The sequence below is a fragment of the Fistularia commersonii genome, chromosome 27 (assembly GCF_037954325.1).
Source record: "Fistularia commersonii isolate RoL2024-O1a breed Wild chromosome 27, RoL_Fcom_v1.0, whole genome shotgun sequence".
NCBI lineage: Eukaryota > Metazoa > Chordata > Actinopteri > Syngnathiformes > Fistulariidae > Fistularia > Fistularia commersonii.
The window spans coordinates 13,020,001-13,038,048 of NC_141310.1; the positions used below are offsets into that span (position 1 = coordinate 13,020,001).

At 39.8% G+C, this 18,048-nt stretch overlaps 1 protein-coding gene across 1 annotated transcript in view; it reads right to left on the reverse strand.

Moving 5' to 3' along the window:
• Positions 1-18,048, reverse strand: part of chst8 (carbohydrate (N-acetylgalactosamine 4-0) sulfotransferase 8) — a 194,496-nt gene that overhangs the window by 31,537 nt on the left and 144,911 nt on the right. The window lies entirely within an intron of this gene.

Below are 18,048 nucleotides of genomic sequence, written 5' to 3' on the forward strand. Positions count from 1 at the left end.
CAACGTAGAACTGGTGCTACTCAAGGAAAACTGTTGTTAATCAATGCAAAACGTCGCAAATAAATGTAAAATGATGCTAATCAATGGGGAACTGTTGCAAACCAATGCAAAATGATGCTAATCAATGGGAAACTGTTGCTAACAATGCTGAACTGTTGGTAATCAATGTGAAATGTTGCCAATCAATGGGAAACAGTGGTTAACCAATGCAAAATATTGCTAATCAATGAAAAATGTTGCTAATCAACGGGAAACGGTTGTTAACCAATGCAAAACGTTGCTTATTGAAGAAGAATATCGCTAATCAATGGGGAACTGTTGATAACCAATGCAAAACGCTGCAAATTAATGTAAAATGATGCTAATCAATGAGAAACTGTTGCTAACAATGCAAAACGTTGCTAATCAAAGACAAATGTTGCTAATCAAAGGAAAACTGTTACTTACGAATGCAAATGCCGCGAATCAATGGGAAGGTTTTGCGAAACAATGCAAAATGTTACTGATTAATGTATAATGATGCTAATCAATGGCAATATGTTGCTAACCAATGCAAAAAGTTGCAAATAAATGTAAAATGATGCTAATAAATGGGACACTGTTGCCAACAATGCAGAACTGTTGGTAATCAATGTGAAATGTTGCCAATCAATGGGAAACTGTTGCTAACCAATGCAAAATGTTGGTAATCAATGGAAAACTGTTGCTAACCAATGCAAAATGTTGGTAATCAATGGAAAACTGTTGCTAACCAATGCAAAATGTTGGTAATCAATGGAAAACTGTTGCTAACAGATGCAAAATGATGCTAATCAATGGGAAACTGTTGCTAACAATGCAGAACTGTTGGTAATCAATGTGAAATGTTGCCAATCAATGGGAAACTGTTGCTAACCAATGCAAAATGTTGGTAATCAATGGAAAACTGTTGCTAACAGATGCAAAATGTTGCTAATCAATGGGAAACTGTTGCAACCCACACACTTCCCCTCCTGAAAGTATCTACTTCCTATGTATTTTCATGTCTTGTCAGTTTTGAAAAAAACAAAAAAAACATCATAAATAAGACACCCTTTGTTCTTTTTGTTGAAAGAGAACAAAATGGTGCGTTCGAGTGAAAACAGAAAAAGTATTTTCGGGTTTCCGGACGCCGCGCCGGCTCTCAGACACAGAGAGAATCATCTGAGCGTCTTCAGAGCTTCTCAATTAGAACAACACAACGCCGCCGAGGCCCCTGCGAGCTACAACATTAGAGAGACGCCGGATTAGCATAAAATGCTAATCTGAGGGCGATCGCGGGGGAAGGGGCTCCGTCTGGGAATCTTCTCATCTCCGAGCGGGACGGCGAAGATGAGAGGCGCCGCTCTTCGTCACAGGGGGAATGACTTCCTGTTCAACTCTCCCGCGGAGGGAGCGAGTGGGCGGAGCCTAACGGCGCCCGGATTATAAACTGACGGGATTATTGATGGGCGGGAAACGAGGACGGGGGGAAAAAAAGGTGACGGCGAGGTGGAGGGGTCGCAAAGATGCCACTACTGGCATGCTGGAAAAGCCTCGATGGCTATGCTTTCACGTGAAATAATTGTAATAATATAATAATTATAACAATACAATTACAAAGATTTTTTTTAATTTTTTTTATACTTCCTAATAATAATGTTAATAACTACTGGCATGCTTTGCAAAAGATAGCTATGCTATCATGTGATGTAATAATTAAAAAAATATAATACTTCCAATAATAAAAAGATTAGTAGAATATAATAATTAATAATTATAATAATACAATAATATATATATAACATATGTATATATACATATATTATGGAATACATTATTATTAGTTATACATAGCAATATAAAATGTTATAATTATTATTACTATCAAGATTAATAATAATAATTCAAATCATAATTACTACTAGCATTCAAAAGAATGTGAATATAAAACAATAATATAAATCTAAATAAAAATAATGTAAAAACAAAATTGTAATAATAAAACAACTCTAAAGCAGATAAATAAATGATAATAATGATAATAATAATGATGATGATATAATTGATATTGATGATATAATAATATAAAAACCGACATGCTTGAAAAGCCTCCCTGGCTCTATGTGAAATAATAGAAATAATAAAATCATAATAAACTAATCATAATAATGTAACAGTTAAATATATGAAATATAAACAAAATATTATTATAGTTTTTATTATTAATAATAATAATTAGTATTATCATAATTATAAATGAAAAGAAGTTGTCAAAATAAAGGAGCCCAGGAGCAACTGAGAGTCATATTGGAAAAATTAATTGACATTTCCAAAAAAACATCACCAGAAATGTAATTAGATATTTACCATAATTAGGGTATTACCAAAAGATTCAAGTCAAATTAACAAAAACTTTAATACAAATTTTGAAATTTAGCAGAAACTGAAAAAAAAATGATATTAAAAGACAGAAAATTATTGAATTTCACTTGAGAACATGGAAGAAAGTGTAATTTAAATTATTCAAGTAATGACTAAAAATCACAGAAAACTTATTCATAAAGAAATTAAAAAAACTACAAATTATTAAAGAAATATTCAAAATATTAAAAAAAAAATCTGCAAAGATTCTAAATTAAAGAATATATAAAAGGAAGATAAAAAAAACAAAAAAAAACTATGAAGCTCATAAAACTGAAACCTCATTTTCCAGGATGAAGTTGTTTGACCTAAATTGCCGCCGTGAAAAAAAAAAAAAAAAAAAGGTCTTCAAACTGAATATTTATTTATTTATTCATCCACAGAATGGATTCCCGCCAATCACGTCGCTCCATTTCTGAACCTACTGTTGCTTCTGACCATCTGCTTCCGAACGGCGTGTTTGTGTTTTATTCCTCACTAATCTCCCATCTGTGTTTGAAGGTATCTTTTATCTCCACACACACACGTGTGTGTGTGTGTGTGTGTGTGTGTGTCCGAACCTCTGGCCTCCCCCCCCCAGGCGTGGACGCTGTCCAGGGGTTCGCTGCCAGCAAAACTAAAACACAAACAACAACTTCAAGTTTCAACCCCGGGTTCTCAAACACACGGATCCTCGCCTTTCCGGCTGCAGAGTGTGAGCAAACACCAGATGCTGCGGAGGCTCTCGCTTCCCCCGCCGCTTCCCCCGCCGCCGCCGCCACAACCAATCAAACGAGGGCACCGCGGCCTCCGGGGCGAGACCGAAAAACACCCGAAAAAGGCGGAGATGTTCTTCTCCGGAGAAGGAATCCCACGTTTACGTGTCAAACTCAAGGCCTGCGGGCCAAATGTGGCCCGCGACGTCATTTTATGCGGCCCGTGAAAACATCTCAAATTGTCTGATTGGGTTAAATTAAATGATTCAAACGCGTGCGTTGTTTGCAACCAAAGACCAGGACGGCCTGGAAAGTTTCCAGGTCAAACAGGTGACAAAGAGGATGCTAACGGCTAATGGTTGACACCAATAATTTGTTCATTTTTACAACTCACTGAACAGGTTCTACTCCGGTTTTCAGTTAAAAAAAAATGATCAAAAAACTAACCAAATAAAAATCTGAAAAAATAATATACATTTTCCATTGATCATGTATGGGTTTCCAATTAATTATCCATAAACCAATGAGCGATCATGCTGAGATAAGTGGGGATACAGGACGGGCAGGATGCTAAATGCTAATGGCTAAGCGCTACGAACATTCAGCAAGAGGCAAAGAAACCAGGAAATGTTTGCATCTGAAGAACGGACTGTCTGGAAAATTCCAGCCATTGCAGGTCAAACGGGTGACAAGAGGATGCTAAAGGCTAACATCTATTTTTTGTTTGTTTGAATAACTCACTAAACATGTTTTACCCTGGATTTTAGGAAAGAAACAACTAACAAAATAAAAATAATACAAAATAAGAAATACATTTTCTATTGATCATCTGTAGGTTTCCTATCGATCCGTAAATCAATGAAAGTTGATGCTGGGATGAGTGACAACAGGGAAACAGGACGGGCAGGATGCTAAATGCTAATGGCTAAGTGCTAGGAACATTTAGCGAGAAGCAAAGGAAATGGGAAATATCAGCATCTGAAGACTGTGAGTGTCTGGAAAGTTCCTTTTGCCGCAGGTCAAACAGGTGACTAAGAGGATGCTAACCGCTAATGGCTAACACTTTTTATTTGTTTTTTTTTCTTTACAACTCACTTGGAAAAATAAAAATAGAATAAAATAAATAAGACATTTTCTATTGATCATCTATAGGTTTCCTTTTTATCTATAAATCAATGAGCGATCATGCTGGGCCAAGTGGGGAAACAGGACGGGCAGGATGCTTCATGCTAATGGCTAAGTGCTAGCCGCAACCGCGTCCGTCACTTGGATATTTTTTACACTAAAATATTTGTTAATCCACATTCTTGTATTTAACGGTTATGTCTATTTCATTATGACTTCCTTTTGTTGACGCCCCTCCCGTCCTGCATCATAAAGCGAAAGGATCACCTTTTCACTCATGCATCAACGCGCTAACGGTGACGCCGCCGGCTAACAGCGATAATAACACAATAATTACCTTGTGTAATAACAGAATGGCGGCGGGGAGCCGGCTGGTTTGTGGAAATGCCAACGGGACGCCGTACCGGCGGGAGCGAGCGGCGGCGGCGGTGGCGGCGGCGGTAGCGCGGCCTCGGCGCACCGCTGTATTTATAGCAACCTATTGTTTGATAATGAGATGGCGGCGGCGCAGTGTTTCGGCGCCAACCAAAGGTCATGTTTGGGGGGAGGAGGGCTTCCAGAGGGGGGGCTACCATTATTAGTTTTCCTTGTTTTGCTCCGGACCATTAGCTATTATAAACATTATTATTGTGATGATTATTATTCATTATTGTGATAGTAATCATAGGTGTATTCTTGTGATAATATGTATTATTAATTCAAAACAAAACTACTTTTATTTAGATATTATATTTGATGTATTTACGAATGTATCCCTACATTTTTTATCATTATCATCATTACACTTATGATTATAATTAGTCAATTAAACATGAATTTTTCTTGGATTTTGATTTTATGTGATTTATCTATCAAGGAATTTCAAGATTAGTCACGTGTTCATTCAATTTTTTTTTTTTGGTTTAACATTTTTCTGAATTATTTCTTTACTTCTCTTTGAGTTCAATTAATCACAATTATTTGTGTATTTATTTAATTCTATACTTATTTAATTCTATATTTAATTCTAATTCTATACTTTATTTAAAAAAAAAAAAAAAGCCTTTCCATAAATTTAAATTTTTCCGCTCAATATAAATCTTAAACTGATAACCGCACACAAAATATATTTCATACAATTTTAACTTATTTTTAAAGTATTTTAATCATTCTTAGTTTAAATTTTTAAGACAATATAAAACAGGATTTACAACAGTGATATATTGCACTACCATGTAGTGCCAGCAGGGGGCGCCAGAGAGCACGAGGAGGAAGAAGAAAGTAATAAATAAAGGAATAGAAGCGTGTCGTTCGCAACGAGCGTGTAATAACAGCGTGGTCGCCGTCTCCTCGCCGCCGCCGCCGCCGGTGTTTATGTAAGAGTCCTCTGGTGCACAATTGACCGTGTGATTTTAGCATTTTTTCTTTTTTTTTTTATTAGCATTCTGACTCTGGGCGACCCCCCCATCACACACACACACACACACACACACACACACACACACCAGAGAGGCTGGAGTGTGTTTTCCCTCCGATAAGTCGGATGTTAATGTAATTATGGAGGTGCCGACTGAAAAGGCCAGTTCGGCCCCGGAGACGCCTCTCCAACCACGGGCCGCACCATGGACGGGGACGGTGTGTGTGTGTGTGTGTGTGTGTGTGTGTGTGTGTGTGTGTGTGTGTGTGCCGCTCACACAAGCCGCGGGGAGAGTCTGAACTTTAAGGTCAGACGTTGTGGAAAAAAACTGGAGATAAAGAGAATAAATTAAGGAGTGCGAGGATGAAAAGAAGGGAGGAGGAAATGATTATAAAAATTTAATTTAATAAAAATGATTTCTAAAAATATGTATTAAGGATTTTTTATCATTTCTTTTCAAAATAAAGCAAGAAAAAAAAAGGTTAAAACATTTTTGAGAATGAAGGACCCAAAAATATGATGAGAATTTGGCTATATAAACTTTTATTTTAAATTTAGTAAATACGAATAGCATTTTTTCTTGATCATCTTTATGTTAATTCATAAAAATAAAATAAAAATAAAATAAAATAAAATAAAAAATAAGAAATAAAAAATAGAAAATAAAAAATAAAAAATAAAAAATAAAAAAAATAAATAAAAAAAATTGAAAAAAATAAAATAATAATAATAATGAACGCTCTCTTGGCCGACTGCCCCTGAACGCATCACCTGTCAATCATTACCCTTTACATATGTTAATTCATAAATGGATGATCAGCGACGGATTGAGGGACAATTGGGGACACGATTGCATTTTTTAACCTAAAAAAGCACTTTTTATTCCATTTATCTTCTAACTTTGTCATCAAAATCCAAAATTTCAACAATTTCCTTTGGGATAAATAAAGTTGTTCTTTTTCTTTTTCTTATTCTTATTCTTATTCTCAAAATCTCTGCATAATAATAATATAACAATAATATATAATGTAATCCGATCAATCCATTAAAACCACCCATGTCAGTGTAACAACTAGTTACGTGTTATTTATTTGTCAGTTAGTTAGTCGCTAAATGAAAAAGGAATTGCATGGAAAGAAATAAAAAATAAATGAGATAAAAATCGGAAAAAAAAAAAACAAAAAAGAATGAAATCACTTGAAAAGCAAAGATTTGTGAAAAAAAGCACAAAATTTTGCAAGAAATAGCAACAGTGGAAAGAAATTATATGGTTTTATATTAATTTATTTTTTTGCATTTCTACCTAAAAAAAATGCCCCTTTTTATTCCATTTATCTTCTAATTCTGATCAAAATCTCTGCATAATGATAACAATAATATGCAAAAAATATTGAAAGAAAGTTTGCCGCTTTGTTGACAAAAATCTTTCGAGTCTTTCCGAAAAAAAAAAAACAGAAAAAAACAAAAACAACAAAAAAAAAAGCACATGAAGTTGTTTGAAAAGTGAAAAAAGCGACAAAATTTTGCAAGAAATAGCAACGAAGGAAAGGAATTATAAATCATTCATTCATTCATAATCTACACCAATCAGGGCCGCTTGTATACACGAGCCCTTTTGCACATACGAGCAAAAAAATAAAAATAATAATAATAATAATAATGAACGCTCCCTCGGCCGACTGCCCCTGAACGCATCACCTGTCAATCATTACCCTTTACGGGCGGGAAAAAAAAAAGATGCCATTTTGGTTTCGCATCACTTCGCCGCCGCCTCCTGCACATGGCGGCAGGAAGTGTGTGTGTGTGTGTGTGTGTGTGTGGGTCGCTGATCCTCATTGCTAATTGGTTAATGACTCCCCCCCAGATTGCGTGTCGCTCCGGCGACCCGTGACTCCCGGCTGAGTCACGAGCGGCGAGGGTTATTCAACCGTCGCCCGGACGCCATCTCGCATCGACAGTTTCTCCCCTCATTAGCGCCATCGCCATGGGAACCGGCGAGCGTGGAGACGCCGGCTTACTTAGCGAAGGAAGCTAGGGGAGATTTAGAAATGAATAAATAGGCGGCGTTCTCAGAGCGGCGTGACGTGACGTGGCGTGGCGTCCGGAAGCGGCAGATGGGCTGAGCAGCATCTGGTCGTCCTCGTACCCGGCGGACACGCTCGCTACGTCAAGCTGCCTCATTAGCACTGCCCTCTTCCTCCTCTTCTTCCACTTCCTGTCGCCTCGGCGAGGCCTTCCTTTCACGCCGCCGCCCCTCCAGGATTACGGACGACCCGTCGCGCTCCAAAGTAACACTTCTCAGATACTCGGAGGTACTACGTGACGCAGCGCAGTACTACTACGCAGTACCACAAGATGCAGTATGACGCTAGCTATGACGACAACATGCTAGCAAAAAACATACAAGATGGCCGCCGAGGTTGTTTTGAGTCAGATCACCGGCGACCCCCGATGTTCATGATGCAAAGTAATAGGATACAAAGTAATGCTGCGCATTGTAATCTGATACAATGTTATGCCATCATTCTAATCTGATACAATGTAATCTGATAACCTGTCATCTAATGAGATACATTGTAATCTGATTATATGTAATCTAATGAGATGCATTGTAATCTGATTATATGTAATCTAATGAGATGCATTGTAATCTGATTATATGTAATCTAATGAGATACACTGTAATCTGACTATATGTAATCTAATCTGATACAATGTAATCTGACTATATGTAATCTAATCTGATACAATGTAATCTGACTATATGTAATCTAATGAGATACATTGTAATCCGATTATATGTAATCTAATGAGATACATTGTAATCCGATTATATGTAATCTAATGAGATACATTGTAATCCGATTATATGTAATCTAATGAAATAAATTGTAATCTGATAACCTGTCATCTAATGAGCTACATTGTAATCTGATTATATGTAATCTAATGACATACATTGTAATCTGATTATATGTAATCTAATGACATACATTGTAATCTGATTATATGTAATCTGATACAAATACATGTTGTTTTCAAGGAAAAACACTCAAATTTTCAATCCAATTTCCCTTAATTTCATTTAAAGTGGCCCCCAAAAATAAAATCCCAAGATGAGAAATTAGCCAGAAAATAATCAAAACAACGAAAAATAAGAATTGAAAATAAATCTAAAATCCTAACATGCTTTCACACAAAAAACTTGATTAAAAAAAAATGCTTGAAAAACCTAAAAATAGATTAAAAAAATAAACAATAATTAAAATAATAATAATAATAATAAATGACATTTATGAGTTACTACTACTACTACTAATAATAATAATAAAACAAGTATTTGGACTTAATAAATCTGTATTTTAAAGCAGAAAAGTAATTTTGATCCTTCAGGACATCCAGCCATTGAATATAAACTATATTATATTATATTATATTATGTTACGTCGTCACGGCTAAATAATAGCCAGAATGGACAGTGACTGATTTTCAATTTCACATGGTCGTCCTTTCACCTCTCTTATTTGCACCCTTTATTTATGGTCATTGTATCTATTTATTTTCTGTTTTTTGTACCAGTTGAATGTGCATTGTATTCCAGTGCAGAACGTTTACACTGGTCCAGGGGGCGCGGACACCAATCGATAAAAAACATGAATTAAACATCGGCCGAACGCCGGATCGCGTTGGCGAGGAACGGCTTGACAATCACCCTGACCTGCCGGAGGGCTGAGCGGAAAATAATTTTTTTAAGAAAATGAAGTTAAAAGAAAAATCACTCACATCAGCCAGAAAAGATCTAAAAATAACAAGCAGGAAATGCAGTCAAAACAGAACATTTTCCTTTAAAGAAGAAATAAATAAAGCAAAAAAAGTCTTGAAAAAGAATCCCCTCCACCTTCGAAAAGTAAAATAAATAGAAAAATAAATTATTTTTTTTAAAAAGAATAAACCATTATTTTTTATCTGGCTTTCTTTCTCAGTTGCTTTAAAGATAGAAAAATCTTTTTTTTTTTTTTTTTTTTTTAAATAAGGTTTATTATTATTTCGTCTTCTTTGATGTTAAAAGTAAAAGAAAAAAGAGGCGGCTCATTTCTCTCAGACGAAAAAAAAAAAAAAAAAAAACGGCATCGATCGGATCCCGGGCCTTGAGAAGACGGATGCTTTTTGAGGAAACGTCGGGGCGATTTACGGCTTTGAGTGACAGTGTCCACGTCTCCTCTGGAGGAAGGGGGGGGTTATTGATTTTTTTTTTGGATATCAATCACACGTCAGATTTCACCAAGTCATTTCAGTCGGGATCATTTGGGCCAGAAGATGACAGCTAAATTGCAGTGTGCACTTATTTGTGGACGGGGGAAGGTCAGGGGAGGGGGAAGCTGTCCGGGAATCTCAAAATGTACTGCGGGTCATCCGGGCCACTAGGGGGCGCTGTTTCAAATGATCTTTTCCCGTAATGTCATAATTTTTTTGTTTAAAGGTAATCAAATCGGGGCCTGAAGCTTTTTTAAACGAAAGAACCCTGAGCTAATTGTGACTAGCATGCTAAGTTCTAGGGGGTGCTAAAGCTACGTTACAAATCGAGCCCCTCGAGTGTCTTAATATATATAAAAATCGCTTATTTTTTGATGAAGAGCTGTGTTGAAGTCAATAACGGGGCGGCCATGTTTTCAATAAGATCCCTGGCCGCCGCCGCCGCCACCGCTACCATGTCTCCTGGGGTGATGCTGGAAAATTAAAATACCCGGAGCGAACAAAAGGGGAAGAATGGTGCGACAAAGAGCAAGAGATGACGGGAAACTAGCTCATAAAATCCAGGTGGATTGTCAAACAACAAGGGCAAACACAGGGGAACGACAAATAAATGCTAACGTCTGCTAGCATTTTCTTTGTTATCAACTTACATTTTAGCTGCTATTCCTACCATATTTGTGTACATTGTGTTTTAACCGCCGCTAGCTGGTCACCGCTGTGACGTCATGAGAGGCTAACATCAAGCAAACCGCAGAATTCTTTGTTGTTGTTGTCGTTGTGAGCGTTTTTTTTTCGGTGTGTTTGTTTCTTGCCAACATTTGTTGTCAGTCATTATAACCATCCGAGCACGGCGGGGATCGGATGTAAAGGAGGGGGGAGGCATCTCTACTGCAAGCTAACATTAGCTCTGTGAATTTTTCATGTGTGCCATTAATGTTTGATGTGGTGATCATGCCGCGGAGCTATCTCCAAGCTAGCGGCGCTGTCAGGCTTTTATCTGAACGTGCTTCACGGGGGAAGCTAGCATGACACTGACGTAGCATTGTTTTTACGACTGCTTTCTAACTGCCTTGTACGTTAATGCACATTAGCTCACGTTAGCTCAGGGGAAGGTAGATCGCAACAACTGGCTTCGCGTGGGCGAGTCGTTGTGTCAGTCATGCTAACTCAGTGCGACGAAGTCAAACTGCCCTCAAAGTGTTGGGAATGCTAGCATTCTTCTTCCTTCCTTCCTTCCTTCCTACTACCTTAAAGGCCTTAAAGGCCTTGTTAAGCTAAGCTAATATAAACTTATATTGTCTCCTGGATAACTAATAATGATAGAAATAACAATAATATGGTAAAATGCAGTCACAGAAATGCCTCTCTATAAGATAAAATAACATTTTATATAGATATATCAAAATAAATATAAACAATAATAATAATAATAGTATATAGAGTAAGAACAACAAGAATGATAATAACAATATGCAATCAGAGAAACACTTCTCTATGAGACAAAATAACATTTTAAATATATATAGATAATAATGACAATAATAATATAACAACTACAACAACCCTATAATGATAATTATAATAATATGGATAACATGCGGTCAGAGAAATACCTCTCTTGAAGATAAAATCACATTATATACAAATCAAAATAAATAAATGCATGGCTAGTGCTGTGAACATATTGACTGAGCTTAGCAGTAGGACACACTAATACTACCATTCTTAAATTTATCTTTTATTTATTGATGTAAAGGCTTCAACACTCATTCACCCCCTCCTCAGACACACACACAAACACACACACCTGCACGCTAGCAGCTAATTTAGCATCTCTATTGACCCTGCAGTGTATTTACATGTTATCAAACCAGCTTGTTTTGTTGTGGTCCTTGAAGCCGACCAGACAAGTGGTGTCCAGTTTAATTCCAGGGCGGGGAAGCTAGTTTTGCCCAACTCACCGGGGTGTTAAAGACGGGCCGAGCCCTGCGACGGTTGCGTGGGGGGGGGTAGAAATGCTGCAGCCTGATGCAATATTGATAAAATGTTTTCATGTTGTCGCTCGAGTGAGAGTTGACGGCTCGCTGCGCTAAATCATGAAGCTAGCTGGCGCGCCAGCATCTGCGGACCGGCCCTGTTCCCGTTTATTTGTTTCCTCTGCTATTCTGGGAAAAAGCGCTCCATCCCTGGGGGGGTCGCCTGCTCCAACCCCCCACCAACAGCTCCGAGCCTGCTTGTTAAAGTTGTGCTCCTTGAAACAAAACAAAACAAAAAAAAAAACATTCAGTGTTCTCTAAGGGGGACCCCAAGGGGGAATGGGGTTCATGCGGCGCAGCGGCGCCACCTGCTGGCGTGGAAGAGGATGACGGGGGGGGGGGGGGGGGGGGTTGACCTTGAGGTAATTAGCAGGGAAGCTCCGGGAGCCAATGAGCTAGCAGGGAGCTAGCAGGGAACATTCTGATGCTAACAGGGAAACCGACACTCTCACACAGGCTTTAAACCTACCTATTTATACATATATACGAGTGAAAGCTAGCTTGACAGCTAGCTAGCTTAATAGATAGATAGTCATGCTAGCAAGGTTGCTGCTAGGCTAACTAGTGAAGTTGTATGTTTCAGCGGAAGTCCCAAGTTAACTTGAAGGTTACAAAGCGTCCAATGGTTATGATCACAACCCATTTTTTCCCTTCTAGTCAGAAGTCAGTCAATACTAGTTATGAGTTATGGAGGGTTAGGTAGTTGGATTAAAGACAGAAATCACTGAAGAAAACTTGGAGCAGTCATACATCTATTGTTGACATTGCTAGTCAAGAGGTGTGGTTCTACAGATGTCATTTCTTAACTAGTCAGTGTCCACTAGTAACAACCATAACCAAAGTTGGCCCTGCTATACCGCTAAGTCAGATTATACCAGATTATACCACTTAGCAGGTATCAATGATTAGTTCTAAACTAGCAAGGACAAGAATGCAAACTGTTGACCTTGCTAGTTTAGAGGTATGGTTTGCTAGTATTCACTATTTAACTAGTGAATGTTCAAAATGTCAACAAGTCCTATCCTAATTTATGTTGCCCCTGGGTCAGAACATGATACTAAGTAGCTGGTATAAACTAGTGGTACTCAACTAGTATACAGATTCTAGATGAGAATGCAAACTAGCAACATTTGCACTCTTGACGTTGCTAGTTTACAGCCGTGGTTCGACAGAAATCACGACTAGGCTAGTCAGTTGTAAAGTGTCTACTCATCCAACATTAACCTTATTCTACACATAAACTTACAGGTCTGACTGTCACACTAGTTAGCTGGTATAAACTACTAGTTCTAGACTAGGCGGGACAAGAATGCAAATAGTATTTGCACTGTTGACCATGCTAGTTAAGATAAATGGCTCAATGGAAATCACAACTTAACTAGCCGACTCCAAAGTGTCCACTAGCCAACCAACCTTGCCCCTTTAAGTAAAATTATACCAGTTACTCACAATACCTTGCTAGTTGCTAGTTAACAGGTGTGGTTCAACAGAAGTCCAGTACTTGCTAGCTAAGCACCGCGCTCACCGAGTAGCAACTAACCAGAGAGGCAGCTGGACAAGTAACAATATCACAACACTATCACAACAATAGCACTTTCAACTTGCAAAATACATATTCTATTGTCTGTTTATATATTGTATAGTTATTTCATTGCCTATCTGTATATTTTATATATATTGTCTATTTTATACAGTTTTATATTTGTATTGTTCAGGACTACAAATAGAAATTAGCTATGAGCTACAATCTGGAACAAACATCTCTGCCTCAGTGCCTCATGTATTTGTACACTGTCCTAATAAACTTCTAAACAAACAAACAAACACCCACCGCATACATCCCTTACCAAGACTTTTCAGGAACTAGTTAACCGGCAGCAGCATGCTCCGCCCTTTCGCTGCTTATTTTATCATGTTGGAATTTTTATTTTACTTTATTAATCCCTTGCAGGGATTTGTTTTTTTATCACGCTGTAATAGAACAAAAGCGGCATATATATATATATAAATATAGATTTATTTTTTTCCGCCTCCTCTCCTTTCAGACATCAGATACGGGGAAATGATCTCGGCTCTGACGTCGGCTGTCTTCTGCAGATACACTCGAGACTCAAAAGACAGATATTTCCAACCCTCCTCCTCCTCCTCTTCTTCTTCTTCTTCTTCTTCTTCTTCTTCTTCTTCTACCCCACCAAAAAAAAAAAAAGAAGTAAAAAGCAATGCAGCTGATTTGACAGATGCTGTAAACGCCGGCGCCGTGGCATGCAAGCGCCGGGTGAATGAAATGTTTTTTTTCTGGGGCGGCGGTGACAGGTGGGTAGAGCGTGGAGCGGAGCTGGCAGGCGCAGGAGATCCTCCTCCTCCTTCCCCTCCACTGCGGTGGTGGAGTCCAAACAGCTGAGGACGGGAGGAGGAGGAGCTGCTCCTGCCAAGAGTTGGTGTATCATTACAAAGCCTCCGGTTCCAGAGATGAATTATACACCCAGGGTCGGGAAACCCGGCCGCCGTCTCCCCAGACGACCGCCGCCAGTCCATTGGACTGGATTGACCTCGCTGGTGTGTTAGAACTTCGGGTTACCGCGGGGGTTTATCTGGTAACCGGGTGTTGTTTCTGGATGCCGTCCGTTCTGGCGGCGTCCTGTTTGGGATCAGTTAGCTTGACTTAAACTTTTGGAAACGAGCGACGCTTTCGCGTCCGTCTGGGTTTGCCCGGGTTCTCCGGGTTCCCCTTGATTGAGCAGATAGTTCAAAAGTGTCCACTGGTTAACGTCACAACCCATTTCACCCAACTAGTCAAAAGCCAGCTATACCAGGTATGATCTGCTCGCTCCTAAAAGCTAGCTTGCCGAGTTAAAGACGTAACTAAGTATCGATCAAAACATGGAGTGGTCATTCATCTATTGTTGGCCTTGCTAGTTAAGAGGCTTGGTTCAGCAGATGTCACAACATAACTAGTCAGTTGCAAAACGTCCACTAGTTGCAAATATAAACCAACTTTTATATGAGCTGGTAATTATAAACTAGCAGTTTTCAACTAGTACAGACAACAATGCAAAGTAGCAATATATGCACTGGTGACCTTGCTAGTTTAGATGCATGGTTTACAAAAAATCCATGACTTAACTAGTCAGCTCCAAAGCGTTTGCTCAAAAATTTGCCCCGGCAACTTACAGTTCAGAACATTATACCATTTAGCAGATATCAACTAGTAGTTCTAAACGAGCAAAGACAAGAATGCAAACTAGCAATATTTATACAGTTGACCTTGGGAGGTTAAAGATATTAATTGCTAGTATTCACTATTTTACTAGTCAGTTCAAAAGTGTCCAATAGTCAAATCCCATCTAATGTTGCCCCGGCTACTCAAAGGTCAGAATATGATACCAAGTAGCTGGTATAAACTAGTAGTACTCAACTGGTATAGACAGTAATGCAGACTAGCAACATTTGCACTGTTGACCTTGCTAGTTTAGAGGTGTGGCTCTACCTAAATTATGACTTGACTAGTCAGTTGCAAAGTGTCCACTAGTCCAATATTAACCTTATGTTACACATAAGCTTACCGGTCAGATTATCATGCCAGTCAACTATAACTGGACAAGAATGCAAAGTATTTGCACTGTTGACCTTGCAAGTTAAGCAGTATGGCTCAAGGGAAATCACAACTTAACTAGTCAGTTCTAAAGTGTCCACTAGCTAACTAACCTTAACCCTGTAAGTAAGATCATCATGCCAGCTCCTAGCAATACTTGCACAAGTTTACAGGTATGTTTTGCTAGTATTCACTATTTAACGAGTAGGTTCAAAAATGTCCGCTAGTCAAATCCTAACCAATGTTGGCCCTTCTACTTAAAGGTCAGAACATTACCAGTTAGTGGTTATAAACTAGCATGGACAAGGATGCAGACTGGCAACTTTTGCACTGTTGACCTTGCTAGTTTATTAGTGTGGTTCTACTGAAATTATGACTTTACTAGTCAGTTGCCAAGTGTCCAATATTAACCTTATGTTACACAAAAGTTATGTTAAGTAGTACTAGACTAGCACAGACAAGAATGCAAATAGTATTTGCATTGTTGAACTTGGAAGTTGAGCAGTATGGCTCAAGGGAAATCACAACTTAACTAGTCAGTTCTAAAGTGTCCACTAGCCAACTAACCTTGCCCCTGCAAGTAAGATTATCATGCCAGTTCCAAGCAATACTTGCACAAGTTTACAGGTATATTTTGCAAGTATTTAACAAGTAGGTTAAAAAGTGTCTGCTAGTCAAATCCTAACCAATGTTTACCCCTTCTACTTAAAGGTCAGAACATTATACCAGTTAGCGGTTATAAACTAGCACGGACAAGAATGCAGAAACTTGCAGAATTGTTAGCCTTGCTCATTAAGCACTGGGCTAACCAAGAGTCAGGGGTTAACCAATGAGGGGACTCGCCATCCGTCGCGTACAATTTGGCTAATGGCTAACTTGAATATTCACTCATTCACTCGAACCTCCGGGACTTTTGGTCCAATGAACCGGAGAATCTGCTAACTCTTGTTTCAGCCCCACATTCTTAGAGGGTGACGGGGTGAACGTCGGCTCAGGAGTTCCTGGCCTCGGGCGTATATTTAGCTCGCTTGCATCACGAGGAGACGCCACTCCGGCTGCCGCCACCGCCGGTAACACGAGCCTCCGATCGATGACGTGTTTGCCCCGGGGCGGCGGCGAGGTGGCGGCGGGGGGGGCTGCCGTGTTTATTTATAGCGCACGATGAGCGTAATTGGCAAATTGGTCTGATGATTGATTCCCCATCCAGTTCAACGTTGTTTGTCTCCACGCCGCCGCTGAGCGATGTCTGGAAATAGCGAGGATGACAGCGAGGAGAAAGAGGAACCCTCCCCACCTCCACCTCGTATTTACAACCCTCCCCCCCCCGTAGCTTCAGCCCCACTGTAAGCAATTAGACACATCAAGGTTACGGACGCCGAGGCTGCGCTCTCATCGCCGCCGCCGCCGCCGCCGCCGCCGCCACCGCCGCCGCCGCTACGGGATCTCACATTTCTATTTGATGTTCTACATCCGTAACCTCTTGATATTCATGTATTTATTTCATGATGGGATGGAGAGAAGGCCGCGAGGTCACGGAAAACGACCTTGATCAGATTTGTGACCATCCTTCAAAGCTAAAGCTAGCAGTCTGAGTTAACGCTTAGCGGTCATGGCTACAGCTTGACCAGCTTGATACTACCGTGATGGGTGATGCGGCGCTAGCAACCGGTGACAACAGCTTTCAGAAACCAGGGAGGATGTTAGCATCGGTCACAGTGTCATTAGCATACAGAATGACGTCAGTGTTAGCTTGAAGAGCTGACGGGGTTTGATCCAGGAAGTGACCTCGATGGGCAAACGTTTGGAGCGCCATCCTCAGCCACTTTAGTGTCCGGCTTCCACTTAGCTTAGCTCTGTTGTCCCCATTCGAAGACGTCCGTTAGCGAAGCGTTCAAAAATAGCGATTAGCTTCCAGGAGACGGCTGTGTCTTGAACTGGACTCACTGATGGTAAGGAAGGCAGCAGCGCCATCTGCTGGGCTAATATGATACGCAGATATGCTAAGTGGCTATGCTACGCTAGCTTAGAAACAACCCCACGTGCAGAGTTCCTAAAGTGGCTGAGGATGGCGCTCCGACCGTTCGCCCATCGAGGTCACTTCCTGGATCAAACCCGTCAGCTCTTCAAGCTAACACTGATGTCATTCTGTATGCCGATGACACTGTAACCGACGCTAGCAACCGGTGACAACAGCTTTCAGAAACCAGGGAGGATGTTAGCATCGGTTACAGTGTAATTAGCATACAGAATGACGTCAGTGTTAGCTTGAAGAGCTGACGGGGTTTGATCCAGGAAGTGACCTCGATGGGCGAACGGTCGGAGCACCATCCTCAGCCACTTTAGGAACTCTGCACGTGGGGTTGTTTCTAAGCTAGCGTAGCATAGCCACTTAGCATATCTGCGTATCATATTAGCCCAGCAGATGGCGCTGCTGCCTTCCTTACCATCAGTGAGTCCAGTTCAAGACACAGCCGTCTCCTGGAAGCTAATCGCTATTTTTGAACGCTTCGCTAACGGACGTCTTCGAAT